Genomic DNA, 24,837 nt, shown 5'->3' with positions numbered 1-24,837 from the left:
TTTATTTGTTTGTTTCCCCAACGTGGACACTGATATTAAAGATTTCAAGACTGGCGTGTGTACCTCCCTCCCTTGCCCATACTTTGTTTGGCAGTGTAGACAAGACAAAACAAAATAAAACCCTGAAGTTTAAGAGATGACTTAATAACTTCTCTCAAGTTTGTAAAGGACATTAGCAATTTTCTATCTTATAAAGTGCAGTGTGCTCTTGGGATCAACACTATGATGGAGTGAGGGACACAAAATTGGGCAGGGAGAGAAGTTAAACTGTGATGCAGTCACAACAAAGACCTCAGCCAATCCGATAGGGACCAGGCTTGGCGTGGCACCTGCTCTCAAAAGGGCAGCATGCTTTGAGCAAGCTGTTTCTTTTACCCAAATGCAGTCCAAGGGGTGGGCTTAACAGTGAAAAAGTCAACAACCAACAAGCAGGCGGCTCAGGGCAATGAGTGTCCCAGTGCTAAAGAGAATGTAACTGTATATTACAGCATCCAGCACTGTCCACTCCTTGTAATCCCACAAATCCACATTAATTTTTATCTGATATTGTCAACTTGCCTGAGAAGATTTCCTTTGGAACTGTGGTTGCTCTCTTTTCTGGGGAGCATTCCAGAGAATATTATTTCCCATCACTGCAACTGACGTGAGGGCTGCAACTCCTACTCATCAGCCTCCTCCTCTCTTGCTCATTCTAGAGGCCCCCCCACACCCCCACCAGCACCTCTGCAGGATCAGGTGGCTTATTGGGGGGGCCACCCTAACTCTTACCTGTGAACCACCTGAAGCACTGGTCACTAGGACTTTCTCAGGCTGTGGCTTTATCATCAACATTGAACAATGGAGAAAACGTGAAGCCCCATGAGATACCCTGGATGCCATCATAATATTCCTGTTGCTTCCTGATGATCAGGGCCAGTCACTTGCCAGGAGTCAGCTCTTTTCTTGCCTGTTGTTGTCTCAGCATGAGTAACTCAAAGCGATGGTACAACAACTGTTGTTTAGCGAGAGTGTCGCTGTGCCCTCAAGTAAACTTGTGAGAACAGGGCATTTAAACTCAGACACCACTGTGAAAACTTACAAATGGACCACTGGAAGTGATGTAAGTGTGGTCACTTTCACTTCACCCTTGTCTCCAGAACACCCATCTTCTACCTGTTGTATATATACACAGATGCTTAATTTATGCTTTATTATGTAGCCTGGATGAGAGCACTCATCCTTCCAAGGTATTTTCTTTAATGGACACCAGAGCTACACTTTAAAAGGTAGTGACTCAGGTTGATCTTGAAAATAGGCAAGAGATCTTGACCTCTTAGCATACTGATATGGAGTCATGATCTCTTATACTTGTGTAGACTGAGAAGTAGTTCCTTCCTGCCCTCAGGGACAAAGTTTGAGGATCTCTCACGTCATATTCTAATCACTGTGTCCTTTGCTGTGAGTTCCAGGCCCTTGGTCACCACTCTGACTCGCCATTCGTGCTCATCCTCATATGACAATAAAGAGCTGGCACGTGAATTGCACTATGTTGGGCTTGTACTGCTATTAATGATCTCAGTCCGTTACCAGCATGTCTTGCCATCAGAGTCGTGCTCCAGGGCATCTCAACACTGCTGGTGCCTCTCCCATCAGCACATTCCTTTGTGTTTTTTTGTACCTAATGCCACGCATATAATGGCTTTGCATAATACATCCACTAAAGCATGCCAGCATGCCCACTTCTTGGGACCTTTTGCCCCAGCAATTATGGCATTTCTCCTAAACTTCCTGAGGGTCATTACTTTCCCCAAACTTCTAAGAACTATCCCAGTGGTGTGTTACCACTGTCTCCCAAAGTCATTTCCAGGCTGCTAATCCTGTATTGTTAGAGGGCAACCGTATCACCAGTCTTTTCATAATCCAGTTTTATGATCCACTCCTCGCTCCAGGAGCATTCTCAGGCTCAAGTTCCACACATTCCACCACAGTTTCTGCAAGTACGGGGCCAGGTCCCGATGCTCCTTCAAAGCGTACACCCTTCCCTCCTTACCAAGCCCAAAGCCTTCCCTGCCAGTTTATGTTGTCGTTTGAACCCAGTTGCTACTCTGGAGGTTCCCGAGGAAGTGCTCTGTGTCTTGAACGATAGAAGCCTCTACAGTGTCTCATACTAGGAGGGATGGGGCTGAGCATTAGACTATAATAGTAAAAGTGAGTCAATTCTGCAGGCTTCTAAACTTTAGAGGGACTGAAGTTTTAATGTTCTCTAGTTCACCCAACCAGACAACCCTATCCCAAGTCTGAGAATCCCATTCCTTCCCATTCAGGGCTGTGGCTTTTCATAATAGGACTTGCCAAGGATAGGAAATCAACTTTCTCCATATCTCCACTACCTTTATAATTAAGTCCCAGGCCTGATCCTTCCAGCTACAGGGGATAATAGTGCTATTTATAAGCAACCAGAGAGGTTCTGAGAATTTAGCACTTTCCTTAGATTGGTGATTAATCACTTGTTCCTTTCTCTATAACAAAAAGTAGGAATCATCAGATACCTGTATTCTTTTTACAACTGCTTCCCACATACCTCCGAACTGCTGGAGAAGTTGCACCTGCCAGGGCATTCTCTTCCACTGTTATCCCATCTTAATTCCCCACCAGCAAAAGTTTTAACACGTACACTGTTACAGCATGCCAGTGTCTACCCAAAGTCCATTTACTACCAGTGATGGCCAGAAAATTGACAGAAGTGATGCAATTTTAACAGCTTTTTATAAAATCTTCTTTGTTACACCATTTTTTTTTTTTTTTTGTACAAATTGTCTAAATTGAGGCTCCCTCAATTCCCAGGCTCCCTGGGAATGAGTCTTTGAGGCAAGGATATTCTAGAAGAATATTGAAGAATGCTTTAGAAATATATGCAAGGCAGCGAAAGAAGCCCGATTGTGTAGGGAAAGAAGGTCAGCTGGGAGGTATTTGCCACGGAGGCCTTAGCTGGTACCATGGAGAGCTCCGAAGCGTGGATGAACTAGGATGCACTAATAAGTGATTATCCGTAATTGAGGCAGTTACACTGCAAGGAACAAGGCACCTGCTGCAGGCTGCTCCCAGGAAGATCACATGACCTGGAGTGAAAAAACGCTCTTTGACAGAGGGCAATTCCTGAAGACAGACTCAGCAATTTCCAAGCAAGACTCAGCTGTGAGCCTTGAACCACAAACCCGACCCACCGCTGGGGAAAGAGGGCTCCTGCCTGAGGAGAGCATCGGGACAGCACACGAGCGAACCGAGGGCACTTGGCATCCCCGAAAAAGAAAATGGAAGAAAATATATTGAGTTTCAGGCTGTACTGATTGAGATAAAATAACTGGTCTATGATCAATGACACAGTGTCAGAGGCCTCTTCTGCCAGTAAAGCACCAAGGTAGAGATTTCATTCAGCCAAATTGTCTTGTTTCAACCAGGAGCAGTGTTCCCATCAAAGCACACAGCACTAACTGTTCTGCCATAGTGTTCTAAATTCTACTACTATTTAATAAAAATTATAAAATATTTTTTAAAAAGTTAGAAAACTGAGAAAAATAAAATCACTCTTAATGGTATGGAGCTGCTTTCTTCATTTTGATTAATTCCCCTATCATTCACTCACTAATGGAAGTCACCTGATTTATGCATTGTTATTTTGTTCAATTTAATTTTTTTATTAGAGAATATGTGGATTTACAGAACAGTCATGCATAAAATACAGGATTCCCATAACCACCCTCTTATTAACACCTTGCATTGTTATGGAATATTGTTACAATTGATGAAAGCACATTATTATAATTGTACTAACAATAGTCCATTGTTTAACTTCCATGGATTTTTTTTGTTAATTTTATTGTTACCAAATAAATAACCTAGTATCTCCCCTGTATTACATTTAGATACATATTTCAGTGTTGTTATGTTCACAATGTTGTGCTATAACCATCACCATCCATTACCAAAATATTTCTATAACGTCAAATGGGTGGTAACTGACATTTTAAGCCCCGAGTTCCCATTCCCTATCTCCATCCCATCAGTTGGTAACTCACATTCATAATTCTGACTCTGAGTTTGCTTATAATATTTCTTTCAAATCAGTGAGATCATATAATATTTGTCCTTTCCTGTTTGGCTTATTCCACTTAACATGACAATTTCCAGGTTCATCCATGTTGTTATATGTATCAGGACTTCATTCCTTTTTATGGCTGAATGATTTGCATTGTTTGTATGTACCACATTTTGGTTATCCATTCATTGGGTTCCTTCCAGCTTGTAGCAATTGTGAATATTGTCACTATGTATACTGATGTGCAAGTATTTGCTTGAATCCCTACTTTCAATTATTTTGGGTCAAAACCTGATAGTGGGATTGCCAGGTCATATGGTAATCTTATACTTAGCTTTCTGAGGAATTGTCAAACTGTCTTCCACGGTAGTTACATCATTTTATATTGCTGCCAGCAATGAATGAGGATTCCTATTTCTCCATATCCTCTCCAAAACTTGTTTTCTTTCCATTATTTAAAAAAATAACAGCCATTCTAATGGATGTAAAATCGTATCTAGTAAGGTTTGTATTTGCATTTCCCTGATGGCTAATGATGTTGTGTATTTTTCCATGTGCTTCCTGGCCATATGTCTTAATTCTTTGCAGATATTTCTGGTCAAGTCCTATGGCAATTTTTTAATTGGACTCTCTACCTTTTGGTGGCTAAGTTGGAAGATTTATTTATTCTGGATATTAAACCTTTATCAGATAGGTTTCTTTAATTCTGTTAAAGTGGTATAGTAAGTTAATTGACTTTCTTATGTTGAACCAACTTGGCATACCAGGGATAAATCCCACTTTACAATGGTCTATATCTTTTAATATGCTGTTTGATTTGGTTTGCTAGTACTTTGTTGGGGATTTTTGCATCTTTCGTCATGAGAGATATTGATCCGTAGATTTATTTTCCTGTCCTATCTTTATCTGGCTTTGGAATGAGGTTGATGTTGGCCTCAGAATGAAATAGGGTGTGTTCTTTCCTCCTATTTTTTTGAAAGAGTTTGATCAGAATTGGAGTTAAGTCTTCTTGGAATGTTTGGTAAAATTCCCCTTTGAAGCCAACTGGTCCTGGGCTTTTCTTTGTTGGAAAGTTTTTGAATACTGATTCAATCCCCTTACTAATAATTCATTTACTGATGTCTTCTATTTGTTCTTCAGGCAGTATAGGTAGTTTGTGTGTTGCTAAGAACTTGTACGTTTTATCTAGGTTATATATTTTAAAGCATACAGTTCATAATATTCTTGTATAGCCCTTTTTATTTTGGCATTTTGGGTAGTAATGCCCCCTCCTTCCCCCCCCCCCCCCCCACATCACTTAGGACTTTTGTTATGTTATCCTCTCTCTTATTTCCTTTGTCGATCAAGCTAAAGATTTCTCAATTTTACTGACCTTTTCAAAGAACCACCTTTTGGTTTTGTTAATTCCCTTTTTTATTTTGCTGATTGCAATGACCTGAGCAATTTCTTTCTTTTTGAAATATACTTAGAGTTTAGAAACATATGGCATATAAAACAGTCTCATTTTTTTGAATAGCCAGTTATCAGTTTCCTTGAAAATAAAAATTAATGACACAAAGTCATTCATACTCCTAAAAATGCCACTCAAGCAATAAATCAAATAAGACAGAGAGGACATAATTCAGGACTAGAAATAAGTTGTAGGACCTTCAGAGGTTCAGAGAACTGTCTTCTTTTATCCCCTCTCCGAGGCAATTTCAGCTGAAATAAACTGGTGCTGGCAATATCAGCAAGGATTCAGAGTAGGCAACACAAACATCAAGAGGTTAAAAAGAATGTTACGGCTGTAAATCTGTTATTTTAGGATTATCACTGACATGTAAGTGGGTCAGAATTTGAAAACTTGATTCAGATACACTGCTGAACAGACAAGTCTGTTTATGTCTTCTCTTGCTCTGTTCTACTCTCTTCTGCTCCTCATTTTACATACTTTAGATTATGGTTATAATTCTCAACCAAGTGTCTTTCCTCCTGGGAGATCAAGTCTGCTAAGAATGAGGTTGCTTTGTATTCTATATTCATACAGCACTATAGTTTCTATATATTTCTCTTTTTGCACAAAAGTATGTTCCCTGATAAATCTGCCCAAGCTATAAAATGTAATATCCTTGATTTTTTTCCAAAATTATATAAACGTAATAAGCCGATACTATGCTAATAAGACACTCGAATTGGTAATTGCCTTCATCAGGTAATGATGGAAAAACTAAATTATGCTATGAACATTTTGTTTGTTAGTAAAATCTCTCAAAATATGAAGTCTCTCACCCAGTATTCCTGGGGGCAAGTCAAGTCAAGAGAGCCTTGGTGGCTAAAAAGGTGATAAGGGATTTTATATCATGTAATTACCAAAACTGATAACACTGGAAAACCAAAATTGCTTCATTTCATTACAAACATATATTTTCATTAAATCTATTGAGAAAATACATTTTTTAAGTGTGAAAGATCCCCTCATTGAGTTTAAGAGTTGTTTGGGTGTGTTTCTAGCTTATATAGAGTAAAAATTCTAAGCAGTGTATAATAGGAACAAAAGTTCAGGTTTGATCAGCTACTTTTGGGCTTAAATCTCATCTATCACCCATCCCAGCTTTGAGGACTCATTGAGAATCTGTTTCTTCTCAACTTCCTAAAACATAAAGCAAGGCTTTCAGCAATCCACTTCCATGGCAACAATCTCCCTGCTCTCACTAATCACTTAAAATTATTCTAGTCGTGAAATAATATATTGAGAACAGTCTTTCTGGTTTAAAAAGCATTTGTTCTTCCTTCTGTATGACTCAAAATCTATACCGATCCCTTTTTATTTTCTTTGTGACTTTAGTACTTAGACTCCCATGCTTTAGGCATATCTCTTAGCTGCCCTTGGCTTTCACTTTCCTTCATATTAGACTGTGAAGTCTGTATGATGTGTCCCTTGACATGCTCTGCTGCCAGTAGAATCAACTTTCTTACTGTCTCCTCCTACTAGAGACATTTCAGAGAAGTTTCCATCTCATTTGAATATAGCTTCCCGTATTTTATCCAACAACACTAAAACGTTTCAAGAGATGCCCTTCTTGCGTATTATACTGCTAACGTCTTAAGGTTATCAACCATTACTGAGCATTGAGAAGCTATCAGTAATTATGCTATGCTTCCTAAGTCAGCTGGCTCTCCCTCTCTATTCCCAGCATGGCAATTAGGAACACTCTGCTCTCCCCAGACTCTGATCCCCATACCTTGTCCTCAATCTCAAGAGCTGTTGAAAATCACAGAAAAATAAGAAATTATCATAATTTAAAATCTCTATACTTCCTCCCAAACCTAAAACTGTTTCTGGTTCTATATTTACTTTTCTCGTCTTCAATGTGAGAGTCCCTCGCCAGTGTTCTGAAACTGTCTATGGTCCTGACCTGAGAGCATTAATTCTGGTTTAAATAAGTCATGTGTCAATTGTGATCACTAACCAAGAATTTGCGGAAGAGATTACAGGGCATGATCCATCGTTGAGACTTAGCCCCACTCCTTCAGGGAGGTTCAGAGGGTTGGCCAGTGGTAGAGGAAAAACATGAAATAAGTCAGCTGGCTTCCACATCATTGGGAATCCCGTTAGAACACGTGGCTTCACAAAACTCCAATGCCTCTACCTAGGAGAATAAATCTATCGTAAGTAAATTTCAGCTGGATTGAAGATGCTGATTGTTTTTTTCTGGAAACCAGTTACTGACTAAGGCTATGTACAATCTTTATGTTGAGAAGACTTAAAATGTTACTAGAGGTTGGCTGCAAGGCAACCATGTGAAGCAAGGATGAAATAGACACAATTACATGGTCCAAATTAAAATAAACACGTTCAAATTAAACACAACTATAGGCTTTTTTTTTTTGCTGTGTGTTCTTCTGTGTGTCTATATGTATTTTTATATCTTTCCCCCCTTGAGGCTTGCGTGTTGTCACTGCACGCTCTTCTGTGTGTGTTTTTTAACATGTCTCTCTTTTTTTTTGTTGCGTCACCTTGCTGAGTTGGTGCTCTGTGATGCTTGTAGGCCGGGTGGCACCCTGCAGGGTGTGGGCGAGTCTGCCTTCACAAGGAGGCCCCGGGACATGAACCCAGGGACTCCCATATGGTAGGAGCCCAACTGGTTGAGCCACAGCTGCTTCCCAAACACAAGTATTTTTAAGGCTTGTTAAAAGCAAAGGATATCTCCTCAATCTTCAAAGAACAAGCTTTGCATAAACATTCTGTTCTTTATAATGAACACAACAATGAACATCAATAAAGATCAACTGCACAATACCAAAAGCAGAGGTAGAAAGAGAGCTCATTGTGGGTGGTACAGGTAGACAGCCTTCAGCTAGTTCAGGGGTCTTAACTTTTTTTGTTCCACAGACCCCTTGGCTGGTCAGGTGAAAACCATGGACCCCTTACTAAGTCCACACTCTACTGTGTATTAATAAATATATCACCCACACCAACACATTCCCACAAGAATTTTTTTTAATTTCAATTCAAGCTCATGGACCCCGGTTAAGAACCCCTGATCCAGCTAATGATGGCCTGAGAAACCAGGTCACCTGATTCTTAGCTCCATCCTCTTTTCTCCCCCTATATCTTGCAAGAATGGAACCCATTGACATATACGTGTGTATGGGTATGAGAGAAAGAGAGAGATTAACTTCCAAAGAAGCTTTAGCTTGATTTCACATCAATGATAACTTTCTAGACTGGGAAATAAGTCACATACACAAGCACCCACACACACTGCTGACCACATGGTATATTGTGGGGGGAGACTCAGGCCCTCTGCTTGATCTCAAATGCATTGACAAATGGAGGTGCTATATTTAGGAACACTGAAATCTTCGGAAGAACTCAGGAAGCCAGCATTGTATGATTTCCCCTGAGTCCTTGGGTATTTTCTACTTCTTTACATTCACCAAACAACAATTCAAACTTAGTGAAACTCCTATTCAGAAAGAGTTTAGAGTCAAATTTAAATGATTTTCCACTTTGAGAATTTAGTACCACAGTGGTCATTTTGTACTTAAAGCAATGAAATTAGCAATTTTGCTGTGTTCATGTAATACCTTGGCATAGAGGAAGCTTTAATCTCTCTCGACAGGACTCCCTCTCTTTCAACTCTTCTCAAAATCCCCCCCAAAACTGATGCACCTCTTGTTGTATAGAGGGAATTAATATTCATGGCATTGATTCCATTACTGTTCATAGGACATTCAGTCTTAAAAAATACTCTACTTTTATTTCTTAACTTCATAGGCAAGGAAACGTGGGCCCAGCAAGGTAAAATCCCTTGCCTAAACCTATACAACAAATAGATTATAGTGCTAACACTAGAACCCAGGGATTCCAGCTCTTAAAGTAGTGTTCAAATATTTCAAACTTTATTCCCTGACCTACACCAAGTTTTGAAAAAAATTTTCCCCCTTACAAGCCAGACTTGCTTCCTAAATCATGATTTTTAATCTCTAATTTTTATTTTAATTTCTAGGCACTACTTTTCTTAGACTTTGATGTCTGTAATATTCTTACACAATTTCTAAAAATTGTGTTAATTTCCATCTGATGAATTTCCCTGATTTAGTCTACCTATCTCCCAGTTTACCGTGAACCAGCCTCTACTTGATTATATCCTGTATGATGACCTGGCTAATTCCAAGATGATTTATTTCATTTGGAGATAAACTTGGAGATTTAGAAAGATCTCCTCAATATTAAACTTTTTAAATATATATTTTTATTAGAGAGTTGTGAACTTACAAAGCAATCATGCATAATGAGCAGAATTCCCATATAATACCCCTCCACCAAAACTTTACATTGTTTTGGAACATTTGTTATAGATTATGAAAGAACATCATCAGGCTGTTACCACTAACTATGATCCATAGTGTATATTTGGTATATTTTTTCCATACTGAATTAAATTGAATAGTTCCCTGTGATGTCCAGTTATTGATCCTGCTTCTGTGCTTTTCTACACTGCAATACTAGTATAGAGCTCTTACATGTAATGAAATTTCACTTATTTGCTATGAATAATCAATTCCTTTTTGAGTTCATGTTTTATGTTTTTAATGTCTGCTATGTATTCCTTAGAAATTCATATAACGAATATGCATTGGGCACTGTCTCTGAGCCCACCCTGCTGAACATAAAGTAAGCAAACATAATGGTGGGGAAAATAAGAAGTTTTTCCTTTCACTGACCATTTAATCTAGGACAATGTGCAAACATTCAGTTGATAACTACACATGCAAAAATTTATAAAAATTTTTGTGAGTTAAACAAGAGGACAAAGATCTATGAGAGAGAACCTTGAGAGACCTAAACCAGTCTAGAAAATCATGGACTTGGTCTCTTCTGCAGCCCACTTTTATTCCAGTTTCATTCAATTATGAGAATAGGAGATGCTGCTTCTCACCACGTTCACTGCTCAACGTGACATATCTTCATTGATCTAATGTTTCTATATCTGTTACCATGAAGCACCTAGAATGCAGCACAATGTTTCATACTGCAATTTTTCTGATCAACAGACAGGAGGGTATTAGTACCACATTCACCATTTTGGATGCTATATTTCACATTATATTTATTATTTTATTATATTAGAATTATCTATATGTGATATAGTCATTATAAAACAAGTTAAACATACAAATTATGTTTTTAAAAACAGAAAATATATCATGAAAATAAGGACGTAAATAAATTAGTCAAAATCATAGAGGAGGTAAAAGATTCAGAGTCAAATCTTGTATGCATAGCTGTAGCTTTCATTTATGTATATATACATATATGTGTGCACTTAAGACGTGTATTTATGTATGTGTGAGAGAATTTACACAATTGCTGTTTTAAATTTGTTTATTTTTTAATTTACCATGGAAACTATGTTTCTTTATTCAATTAGGAATCTGGTGTTTAGGCATCAAGCAGATATCCTCTTTTTACTGTGATCCTATTGTTCAAACAAAGATACTTTTTTCTCAGGATCAGCACCTCTCCTGTCACTTTTCCCCAGTGCACTTCCCCCATCCTAAGAGCTATTTATGTGTAACCAAATGTAACCATCTTACATTTGTCACAGCTCTCTGCTGCAACCTGGTAAGAGCACTTTGTGCCTAATGTGCCTGCAGTTGTAAATACTGAAGCAGACACTTGTAGTGGTAAAGGGATAAGGATTTCATGCCAGCACTCACATGCTTCAGGAAGGATGAGAAACAACCCCGTCCTGCCCTTGGTCCATTGGCAAGAATGTTTAATTTTTGATGGCTGTTTTGAGGGGATTAGAGGCAGTCTTCCAGAAAGTTGAATTTTTATTGAGTCGTCAACTGTAGTTTCTAAAGTTATACAATGATATAACATATACTTATTTAAAGCTATGTCTTTAACACTGAAAATTTCATCTTCTGAAGGTTTTTTCTTAGATGTCTTTTATGAGAGCAAACTTAACAGTTACCATTTACCTAATTCCATAGTTTTTGAAGACCTGCTTCTGAAACAACCAGTTTTACAAATGTAGGCTGAGATAAATAATTTAAATTCCTTCTAATGTGAATAACCTTAACTCAGCATTTAGGGAATCCCACAAAATGCATATATAATAACTTGTTAGATGATTTATTCCAAAAATATCTAAACTTTTTTTCCCAAAAATGGAAAAATGCAATTTGAGGATCTGTATCTTCAAAAGAAAGCTACATACAGTGGTTGTGGTTTTGTAGTTGATGTTTAGCTGATTATATATTATACTAGGTAGAAGAAAATTTAAAAACAAGTTTAGAACAAGAATGAAAAAAATTAAGTTTCCACATAAGAATTTAATGATAGGTAACACATTTTGTCCTTTATAGTTCATTCTCAGAATTTTAGTTATCAACATGTGAATATTGACCATTTATTTACAAGTTAGAATTCAAACTATTTTACCCCTCAATTTTTCAACCATTGCATTTATGGATTTAAAAGAACCAAGCCTTTCCAGAGGTTTGTTCTTTACAAGACTTTTACTCAGTTGAATTTTTCACAAAAGTTATTTGTGAAACATTGAACACTTCAAGTAGTGTGAAAAGTCTCTTTTTAACTGTATATAAAAAGCTCCATTTTTTAAAAATTAAGCTTTATATTTTAAGACAGTTTTAGGTTCACAGAAAATTGCACAGCAAGAACAAGAGTTTCAATATACTCCCTTTCCAACTACACAGTTTCTCCTATTGTTAACATCTTACGTTAGTGTAGTACATTTGTTAACAATCAGAACAATAGTGATATATTAAACTAAGGCCATAGTTTATATTGGGGTTCACTCTTCATCTTATAAAGTTCTATATGTTTTTCACAAATGCATAATGTAATCCAACATTGCAATAACATACAGAATAGTTTGACAACCAGAAGCTCTTGAAACCACTGATCTTTTAATATATCTATGGTAAAGCTTACCATATGGTAAGCTATGTTAAGCTTTGTTAAAAACTGACAAACTGTCTTCCAGCAAGGCTATCCCATTTTACTTTCCAAACAAATGAATGAGAGTTCCTATTGTTTCATATCCTTGCCAGCATTTGGTGTTGTCAGTGGTTTGGACTTTAGACAATCTATTAATTATGTAGTGGTATCTCACAGTTTTCTAATGACATGTGGTGTTGACCATTCTTTAATATGTTTATTGGCCATATGTATATTTTCCTTAGTGAGGTGTCTGTTCAGATGTCTCAAATATTTTGTACGTGGCTTGATTATTTTCTTATTGTCAAGTTTTAAGAATTTTTGGATATTTTGTATACAATTCTTCTGTCAAATTGGGGTTTTGCAAATATTTCTCCCCATTCTATGCACTGCCTTCCTATCATTCTTTTAGTATCTTTGACAGAGCAGAATTGAAGGGAGAAATAGGTGGTTCTAAGATAATGGTTGGAGATTCCAGCATATCACTTATAAAAATTGATAAAATATCTAAACAGAACAATAAGAAAATAGAGGCTTGAACACGATAAACCAATTAGACCTAATGGACATATATAGGACACTCCACCCAACAACAGCAGAATACACATTCTTCCCAAATGCACATGGATCATTCTACAGAATAGACTATATGTTCAAGCACAAAACAAACCTTAATAAATTTTAAAGTATCTTCTCAGACCACAATGGAATAAAGTTATAAATCAATAAGTATAGAAAAAGTGAAAAATTTACAAATTTGTGGAAATTAAACAACACACTAGTAAACAATAAATTGGTTAAAGAAAAAATCACAAAGGAAATTGGAAAATACTTAGAGACAAATGAAAGTGTAAACACAACAAATATAATATACCAAGACTTATGCTAGGCAGTGAAGGCAGGGCTCTGAGGGAGATTTATATCTGTAAATGCCTGCATTAAAAAAGAGGAAAGACAACAAATCAATAATATAACTTCAGACCTAAAGAAACTAGAAAAATAAGAGCAAACTAAATCCAAAGTTAAAAGAAGATAGGAAGTAATAATGAGTAAAGCAGAGATAAATGGAATAAAGAATAGTAAAACAACAGAAAAAGAATCAATGAAACCGAGCTGACTTTTTTGAAAAGACCAATAAAATCAACAGCTTTACCTTGGTGGACTGAAAAAAAAAAAATGCAGAAGAAGCAATGAAAATCAGGAATGAAAATGGTAACAATAATATTGACCTTACAGAAATAAAAGGGGTTATAAATGGACACTACAAACAATTGTATACTAATAAATTAGAAAATAGAGATGAAATGAGAAACATGCAAATTATCTAATCTGATGAAAGATGAAATAGAAAATCTCAATAGATCTATAACAAGTGAAGAAATTGAATTGGTTACCAAAACTACCCAAGAAAGAAGTCAAGGACTAAATGTCTTCACAGCTGAATTCTACCAAATGTTTAGAGAAAAATTAACATCAGTCTTTCTTAAAATCTTCTGAAAAATAAAAGAGGAAGGAGCATGTCTTATCTCAATATATGAAGCCAGCATTATCCTAACACCTAAGTCAGACAGAGAGTACTGAAGAAAAATATATTACAGAGAAATATTCCTGATGAATATTGATGCAAAAAATCCTCAACAACATACTGCAAAACCAAATCAAATAGTATACTTAAGAGTATAGATCTTGACAAAGTGGGATTTATTCCTCAAATGCAAGGATGGTTCAACATAAGAAAGCAATCAAAGACTATTCTAACATTAATAAATAAAGGAAATGTCTCATGATCATCTCAACTGATGCACAAAAGACATTTTATAAAGTTCAACACTCTTCATGATAGAAAGGAACTTTCTCAACAAGGTAAAGGGCATTTATGAAAAACCCACCGCAAACATCATACTGAATGGTGAAAGCCTGAAAGATTTCCCCTAATATCAGAAACTAGAGAAGGAAGCTTTTTGTGACCATTGTCATTCAACGTTGTACTAGAAGTGCTATCCAGAACAATCAGGCAAGAAAAAAGAAATATAAGGAATCCAAATCAGAAAGAAGAAAACTACCTCTCTTCATATATAAGTTGATCCTATATATAGAAAATCCCATAAAAAGACAATTCTGCTCTACATAGAATTGATAGCAAGGACTCAAACAGATATTTGTACATGAATATTCATAGCAGTATTATTCACAGTAGCAAAAATGTAGAAGCAACCTTTGTGTCCATGAACAGATGAACGGAATGATAAAATGTGTATTGTCACAATGGAATATTATTCACCCAAAGAAATCAAGTGTTGTTACATGCTACAACATGGATGAATCTTGAAGACAACATGTTGAGTGAAATAAACTGGGCATGAAAGGACAGATATTGTATGACTTATCTTACTTGAAATACTTAAATTAAGAAAATTCATAGTGACAGAAAGCAGAATAGTGATTACTAAAGGGGTGGGGAGTAGGGAATGAGGAGTTATTTCCTAATGATCATGAGTTTCTGTTGTTGGTAATAAAATGTTCTGGAAATAGATACTGGTGGAAGTTATACAATACTGATGATGTATTACATGCCATGGGATAGTTCACTTAAAAGTGGTTAAAATGATTTTTGTTATGTATATTTTACCACAATTTAAGAAATAAATTAATCAAAACATTAATTAAAAATAATGTGATGCAGTGAAAGCAGGGCTCAAAAGTAAACTTATTGCATTGAATGCATGTATTAAAAAAGAAGAAAGATATAAAATCAATCTGAACTTTCACCTTTGCTAACTAGAAAAAGAAGAGCAAATTAAATCCAAAGAAAACAGAAGAAAAGAAGTAACAAAAATCGATCAGAAATCAAAGAAATTGAAAGCAAGAATAGAGAAAATCAAAGAAACTAAAATCTGGGTCTTTGAAAAGTTAATAAAATTGATCGACCTGTAGTCAAAGTGATCAGGGGAAAAAGAAAAAGGGAAAAAAATCACTAATATGAGAAATGGAAGTGCAATCATCACTATTGACTCCATGGATATTAAAAGGATAAAAATGAATATGATGAACAATTATACACTCACTTATTTGATAACTTAGATGAAATGATTCAAGACTTGGAAAATGCAATCTACCAAAACAAGGAGAAATACATAGTGTGAATAGTCCAATATATATTATAGAAATTGAACAACAATGAATAACCTTACAAAACAGAGCACCAGGCACATATGGTTTCACTGATGAATTCTCCCAAATATTTAAGGAAGAATGCTAATACTCTGCAGTCTCTTCCAGAAAATACGGTGAGAATGCTTCCAACCTCATTCTATGAGGTCAGGATTACACTTTTACAAAAATCATAAAATGCCTTTAAAAGAAAAGAAAACTACAGACCAATATCTCTCATGTACATAGATAAACTAACTCTCAACAAATGTTAGTAAATCAATTCCAACAGTGCATAAGAAAATTATACATTGCAACCAAGTAGGATTTATTCCTATAATGAAAGCCTGGTTCGACATTTGAAAGTCAATGAATATAACCCGTCACATCAACAGGCTAAAGAAGAAAAATCATATGACCATATTAATAAATACAGAAAAGGCATTTGGCAAGACCCAACACCCATTATGACAAAAATTCTCAGCAAATTATGAATAGAGGTTGTTTTGGTCAGGGTTCTCCAGGAAAATAAAATCAACAGAAAATATCTGTAAATATTATGAGATTCTATAAAATTGTCTCACACAACTGTGGGGATGCTTGAGTTCAAATTCCATAGGAAAGGCTGTAAGCCAGGAACTCTGATGAAATTCTTTGATGAGTTCCCCAGGAGAAGTTGGCTTTCTGAAGTAGAGTAGGTACTTCTCTCTTCTGACCACTGAAATCACTTCTTTAAGCCTTCAACTGATTGGATGAGCAACATTTATTTGCTGAAAGCAATCTCCTCAGTTAATTACAGATGTAATTGGCCACAGACGGAATCAACTCACTGATGATGAAGTCCACAAAATGTACCCACAGTACAATTTGACCAGTGCTTGCTTGGCCAAAAAACTGGTCACCATAACCTGGCTAAGTTGGTCCATAAGCTTAACCATCATTGCCTACCCCTTGTTTTGGCAGCCATACACATCACCTTAAACAATACTTAATCTCTAAGTAAAAACAGTAAAGAACTTTTATCACCTAGCAATACTCAATGAACCTGCATACAACTGAAAACATATTAAAATTCTCCAGAATGGGGTGCAAGTCCTTGAGTATTAAATATTCACTGTTAAACTTAATATCCTATATTTAAATATGATGACATGAAACTAATACAATTTATGTCATATAATAAGTGTATAAGGTAGGGAAGAAAACAAAGATATTTTCTTTATGTACATTCATTAAAAAACAAGAAAGAACTATTCATAACTATTACAGTCCCCATTGACTTTAATCGCAGGGCATGATAGTACAAAGAGAAGTCCTAGGGGATCTCCTGTATTCCAAGCAAATTCTTATTTACCTCCATTGTGTAGTTGAAGTCCTATTTCCCCTTCATAGTTAGGATCAATCACCCCAGCCAGTACAATAATTCTCTTCTTTGCCTGTTGAGTCAGAGACATAAGGAGCCTGAAGTGACCAAGTAGCAGGTTTAACTTCCAGTTTAATGGAATCATTGTTGTGTTTCCTGGTGGCAGCATTCCTCCATTTGGATCTAAGACCTGTAGACCAGCAGAGCTTAAGGCTGCAGGGACAAGAAGCAAAAATTTCCTAGTGGATCACCAGGGAAGGTACCACTTCCATCTCCATCCTTTGATTCCTGGAGCCATGAATCCTGGCTATGGGAGAAATAGTGCTGTAATGTGGACACTGATTTACAGCATACTCAGCCTCCTGGAGGACATTTCCCCTGCCCTAGAATGTATTGCCAACTAGTCGGCATTATAATTGAGCCTTCAAAAGGCCGTTCTACCATTCTATTGATTTAGTTGCTTCAAGATGATGGAGAACATGGTAAGACCAGTGAATTCTATGCACGTGTGTCCATTCCCACACATCATAAGCTGTGAAGTAGGTTCCTTGATCAGAAACAATGCTGTGTGGAATACCATGATGGTAGATAAGGCATTCTGTAAGTCACCAGATGGTGGTTTTAGCAGAAGTATTGTGTTCAAGGAAGGCAAACCTATACCCAGATTATATGTCTTTTCCAGTTAGAACACATTACTGCAATTTCCATGATGGAACTGGTCTAAGGTAATTAATCTAATTCTTTTGTTTGTAAACTGATATGTTAAAAAGCACACCATAATTTGCTAGAGGGAATTGGTCCTAGTGATTTACAAAGGTATATATCAGACAGCAAGAGTTTAAAATAGTGATGTTGATGATGACTGCTGGGTATATACCCAGCAGAGCTGAAAACAAGGACACAAACAGATATATGTACACCAATGTTCATAGCAGCATTGATTACTATCGCCAAAAGTTGGAATCAACCCAAATGCCCATCAACAGATGAGTGGATCAATAAAATGTGGTATATACATAAAATGGAATACTACTCGGTTGTAAGAACAAATACACTACAAACACACATGATAACATGGATGAATCTTGAGAATCTTATGTTGAGTGAAGCAACCCAGGCATTGAAGGACAAATACTACATGACCTCAATGATATGAAATAAGCAAGCTGCCTCAGAGAGCTAGAGACTGGAAGATAGGCTTACAGGAAATCGGGGGGGTGGAGGAAGGATGTGAGTCGATGTCTGCAGAGGTGGAATCTATGATGAGCTGGCGGTAAGTATGAGCACAAAGAAGAGATAAAATGGGGGCAAGGGGTTGCCTTTGGTTGGGAAAGACAAGATGGGTTTGAGGGGGGCTGGGGATGGGCAGATGAGAAATACTGCCCAAAAATTGGGGGGAGGGAGGGGCAACATATGAACTTAGGAGAGTGTCAGGTGTTGGTTAAGAGTAAAATGCTGAGAAAATCGTATCAAAATATAATTAGGAGGGTTACCTGTTTAGGATGCTTGGAGGGGATGGTCTGATGCGGGACAGACTCCTGGGGAATGTCTGAATGCTAATTTTGCCAGGGTGGGTTGTTCCATTGGGTAGAGACCCAAGTAGTGAGAGTGGGGGTGGACCCACATCCTGGGATGACTAATGCCATCAAATAGAGGGAACTGTATCTCTCGAGAGAAAGGGTGGCTCCCGGGGCATTAGGGCAGTTGAGCAAGTCAGGCCCTGAACACTGTTGCAAGTATCTCTGGACGTGGCTCCTCAGGAAATGGAGATTGGCTGTCACTGTGGGCCCCAAGGGAGGGGAAAATGGATGTTGAATGGATGGAACCAAGGTAAATGTGGGGGTAAGAGAGGAGTTTCATGAGAGTACACAAGGATGGATATAAAACATGTAAAATTACACCATAAACATATAGGGGATGACAGACTAATAATGTAAACCATGATGTAAAACATAGGATAACTAAAAATTTAGAATTTAAAAATTTAGAAAACTGTATATCCTAAAGTATGGACCACAATGTAAGCACAGATGTCACTTTGTTTGAAAGCTATTGTCTCAGAGTCTGTACATCAGTTTAAGTAAATATGATATGAATAAGTTATAAGAATATCACTGTGGAAGGGAAAAGGTTTTATGGTGGATGTGTGGGAGTACTGTATATTGTATGTATGAATTACTGTGATCTAGGGCTCTTGTGAAGAGAAGCTCAATAATTAGGAAAAAAGAAAAGAAAAAGACAAGATATAGAATTTTTCCAAATCAATACGTATTCTATATTTAACCTTTAAACCCATCACTATATTCCATTTTACTAGTAAGGGATCCTGACATTATATTGGGCTTCACTTTTCAGGAAGTTTTGGATCATAGAGTGGTTCAACAATGGCAGTGGAGGAATACTGGTATAGGATGTTATTGACAGGTGATATATGGTTGACAGGGAGTTATACAGGGCATATGTCCAGGGTGCATGGTAATGTTTGGATATACTCAGAGTGGAAACAATTAAAAACAACAGCTGGGGGGGTACTGGGTTCCTGGCTGGGGGTGCTCTGTTGTGGTCCCTAGGGGAGCAGCGGCAGTCCCCCGGGTGCAACGGTAAGGACCAGGAAGGAATGAGGGTCCAACAGTGAGCCCCTGATACTAATGACTATGCTTGTGAGCCTATATGCCTGAAATAAGAACAAGGCCTAGAGCAGCACTATGCCTGGGAGTTTCCTCCTGACAGCCTTCATGTTACTCAAATGTGGCCAGTCTCAAAGCCAAACTCAGCATGTAAATGCAATGCCTTCCCCCCAGCGTGGGACATGCCACCCGGGGATGAGCCTCCCTGGCACCGAGGAATCACTACCAAGTACCAACTGATGATGCAACTAGAAAATGACCTTGAATTAAAGGTTCAATGCGGACCAGCAGAATATCCCTGTCCACATATAATAACAGGAGTTAAAAATACTGTTTGACCTAAATTAAGGGGGAAATGGAAAGGACAAATGAGTTTATATGGCTATGAGTCTCTAAAAGAGTCTGGAGGATGTCAGAAGGATTACCCTTATGCACACCTGAGCAGAGTCTCAGAGACAGATAAAGTAGATACAACCCCAGGTATTGGTTCTTTTGAGGGCTAAAGAGACCGACAGGTTCTATGGTCATGGCAGATGGGGTTCACTGCCATGTCAGTTGGCCCTTCTTTGGATCTGGTCTTTCTGCGTGATGGAGCTGGACACAGATGGGATCTCTTTTCACAAGGCTTTCATGCTACTTTACTGGAATTGTACTTGGTGCTGGGGTTTAAGATATATCTAGGGGATTTGAATCTCTGGACTGACAATATGATAGCCAGGCCCTGAGACTCAACAGACTTCAAATCCTACACTCTGATTTATTGGACTTACCCCACTCAGCTAACATGGAGTTGAAGAATGTCAACCACCACACCATGGAGCCTAGAGTGCCTACAACTGAAAGCAGGAGGATTGCATCCAGTATCCATGTGGAATCTAAGCCTCCTCTTGACATAGATGTGCAATGGACACAACCAATCCAATGTCCACAGAGAAAATGTGGCATTGGTGTGGGAAAAGTGGCCATGGTGGCTGATGGGTGCGGGGAATGAGAGGAAGAGATGAGATGTGAAGGCGTTTTCGAGACTTGGAGTTGTCCTGGGTCATGCTTCAGGGACAATTATTGGACATTGTAGATTCTCCCAGGGCCCACTGGATGGAACGTGGGAGAGTATGGGCTATGATGTGGACCATTGACCATGAGGTGCAGCGATGCCCAGAGATATACTTACCAAATGCAATGGATATGTCATGATGATGGGAGAGAGTGTTGCTGTAGGGGGAGTGGAGGGGTGGGGGTGGTGGGGTTAAATGGGACCTCATATTTTTTGAATGTAATATTTTTACAAAATGAATAAAAAAATAAAAAAGTAAAATAAAATAGTGATGTTGATGATGAGAGGAAAAATTGAGAGCTGAAAGGAAATATTAAGACTAATCACATCTGACTTCATTATTTATTACTTTTGGTTATTGGATTTCATCCATGGTTTCATTTCAAATAACTTCAACCACTAAAATTTTTGAAGACCAAGTGTCTCACTCAGCATAGGCTAGACTAGCCTCCAGTAAAAATAAACAAAACTCATAATGGTTCACAAAAGAAAAAGTTTATTTCTTACTCACAAAGAAGTCTTATGAAAGTGAGGTAATTCTCCCTGAAATTTAGGACTTTGGGGCTTTTGAGTTTCCTACTTTAATATTTCAAAGAGAGAGACTGAGAGAGGGTATGGGGAAAGATATAGACACAAAGTAGTATCTGGCTGCAACAGATTTTAAGAGGCAGGTACAGAAACAGCATATGTAATGTTTATTCACATTTCATTGGTCTTTACTAGTAACCCAGCCCCATTTAAACTGCCAAGGAGGCTGGGAATTATGCACTGCCTGTGGGCTCAGGAAAGGATAAGGTGATAGGTGACGCTCAAACCAGTCTCTGCCACACCATGGGCAGTAGCTTAAAAATTTTATCACAGAAATAACATTAAAAGATCAAAATCATCTTAGAGAATTGGGCTTGTTAGTAGAGAAAATTCAAGTTTTGTTGCTATCATGGGCATATTTGAAAAAGATACAAGTTTGCCTTGAGTTGAGAGCATAACTTTTCAACCTAAAAGACTAGCACAGCCAGAATTTTAGCTGGATAGATATCTGTGAAACATAGGTTTTGTTTCTTTTTATTTTTTTTTCAGACTTCATTATATGGCTCTATGAATGAATTATAAAATGAGGTTATGGCAGCTCCTCCTTGGTGATTCTAAAAATATAAGGTAGGTGTTAATATGAAGTAAGTGATATAATATTAAACTATTGTTAACCCCCAATATCCTCCTACCCATAGTATTTGTATACAACATGGAAAGAACTATTAAAAGAAAACAACACTTGTGACCCATTATAGTCAATTAACAACTTTTGCATGGGAAACTGATCAGAAGTGACAGTCTTCCAGACTATAAATAAATACCATGTTTTGCCTAATTAACACCATCTCTTAACACTTTAAATTTGTTTCTTAGGATTTGTATGAGTTCAAATAAAAAGGAAAAAAATACATTTTACACCTAGACACCAGATTTAGACCAACATAGATAATAATTAATTTGGGTAAATCCAAGATATCCCTTGTTGTATGAGAAGGTTTGCCATAATCCAATGTTCAAACTTCAATCTACAGTTTCAGGAAAAACTGTTTTTTCAGATTATCAATATGTCTATTTTATTAGGGGTTGTTTAAGTTATTTTAACAGCTTTATTTATATTTAATTGATTATGGTAAACCACACATATTTACTATATCTAATTTAATAAGTTTTTTGAGGTATGTATGAACTCTTAAAACCATTAAGATCTTAAAATCTTAAAAACATATCCATCACCCCAAAAAGTTTTCCCATGTCCCTTTGTAATCACTCCCTTCAACACCTCCCCCACTTCATCCCTTGGCAATAAATGACCTGCTTCCTGTCACTTTAAATTAATGTAGATTCTTTAGAATTTTATATAAATAAAATCATCCAAATATGTACTCTTTTAAAAATGACTTCTCTCACTAGGCATAATCTTATTGAAATTCATTCATGCTATGTTTATCAAGAGTTCATTATATTTATTGATGGATACACCACAGTTTGTGTATTCATTCTCCATTTTTTCCCAGTTTTATGCTATTACAAATAAAGCTGCTATGAAAACTAATGTTCATTTCTCTCAGGTTCTTACCTAGGACTGAAGTGGCAGGATGATATGATATGTGCATGTTTCATATTTTAAGAAACTACAAAACTGTTTTCGAAAGTAGTTGCACCATTTTACATTTCCACCAGCACTGTATAGAGTTCCAGTTCCTCCACGTACTCCAAACATTTCTTATGATGAGTATTTTTGTTTGTTTGTTTGTTTTAATATTAGCCGTTCCAATTGATGAATAGTGGTATCTAATTGTGGTTTTAGACTCAATCAAATGTGGCTAGTCCCCCAGCATGGGACATGACTCCCGGGGATTAGCCTCACTTGCACCGAGGGATTACTAACAAGTACCAGCTGATGATGTAACTAGAAAATGACCTTGAATAAAAGGGCCAACTCGGACCAGCAGAATATCTCAGTCTACATTTAATACCAGGAGTTAAAAATGCTTTTTGACCTGAATAAAAGGGGGAAATGGAAAGGACAAATGAGTTTATATGGCTATGAGTCTCCAAAAGGAGCCAGAAGGTTATCAGAAGGGTTGCCCTATGCACACCTGAACAGAGTCCCAGAGACAGATAAAGTAGATACAACCCCAGGTATTGGTTCTTCTGAGGGCTACAGAGACCCACAGGTTCTATGGTCATGGCAGATGGACTTCAGTGCCATCTCAGTTGGCCCTACTTTGGAGTTTGTGTTTCTGTGTGATGGAGCTGGACTCAGATGTGATCTTTGTCCACAAGCCTCTCCTGTTATTTTTACCAGAACTGTAGTTGGTGCTGGGGTTTAATGTATACCCAGGGGACCTGAATCTCTGGACTGACCATGTGATAGCCAGGTCATGAGCCTCAACAGACTTGCAACTCCTACACTCTGGTTTATTGGACTTACCCCACTCATGTAACATGGAGGTGAAGGTCAACCACCACACTCGGGAGCCACGAGTGCCAACAACTGAAAGCAGGAGAATTGCACCCAGCATCCATGTGGAATCCAAGCCCCCTCTTGATATAGATATGGAGTGGACACAACCATTCTAAGGTTCACAGGGTGGAGGAATAGAGTATGGATTAGAGTGGACTTACTGATACTCTATTCATGAACTATTGTGATTAGTAATCGAAGAAAATGTGGCATTGGTGTGGAGAAAGTGGCCATGGTGGCTGCTAGGGGTAGGGAGTGGGAGGAAGAGATGTGATGTGAAGGCATTTTCGGGGGTTGGAGTTATCCTGGGTGGTGCTGCAGGGACAGTTACCAGACATTGTAGGTCCTCCCATGGCTCACTGGTTGGAACATGGGAGAGTGTGGGCTATGATATGGACCATTGACCATGAGGTACTCAGGGATGTATTCACCAAGTGCGGTGGGTGTCTCATGATGATGGAGGAGATTGTAGCTGTGGGGGGAGGAGTGGGAAGAGGAGGGTGGGGAGTATATGGGGACCTCATATTTTTTTAATATAACATTAAAAAAATAAAGCCCAAAAAATTGTCATTTTAGAATCAATTCCTTCATAGCTAATTATGTTGCACATGTTCTTATGCACTTATTTGCCATCTGCATAACTTTTATAGGTTCTCTGTTAAAATAGTTTGGTCTATTTGTATTGGTTGTATGTTTTTGATATGATTAAATTTTGAAAGGACTTTATATATTCTGCATACAAGGCAGCTAACATGAGTTTCAAATATTTTTTTCCAGTCTCTGTCTAATCTTTTCTTTCTCTTAACAGTATCTCCTGAAAAGTGAAAGTATGTGCTGAGATGAAGGCTACTTTATCAAAATGTTCCTGTATGGATAGTGCATTTTTATGTTGTATCTAAGAATTTTTTTCTTAACTTAAGGTCATAAAACTTTTCTCATATAGTTTCCTTTAGATATTTTACAAAAGTCTGCTTTACTTTTAAATCTGTGAATCATTTTGAGTTAACTTTTGTAAATAGTGCACAGTAAAGATCAAAGTTCTTTTTTTTTTTCTTCTGGGATATGTATATTTATTATTCATTTGTTCCAGCACCATTTATGGAAATGACTTTCAC

Source organism: Dasypus novemcinctus, chromosome 25 (genome assembly GCF_030445035.2).
Source record: "Dasypus novemcinctus isolate mDasNov1 chromosome 25, mDasNov1.1.hap2, whole genome shotgun sequence".
Classification (NCBI taxonomy): domain Eukaryota; kingdom Metazoa; phylum Chordata; class Mammalia; order Cingulata; family Dasypodidae; genus Dasypus; species Dasypus novemcinctus.
This window is presented reverse-complemented; position numbering follows the sequence as displayed.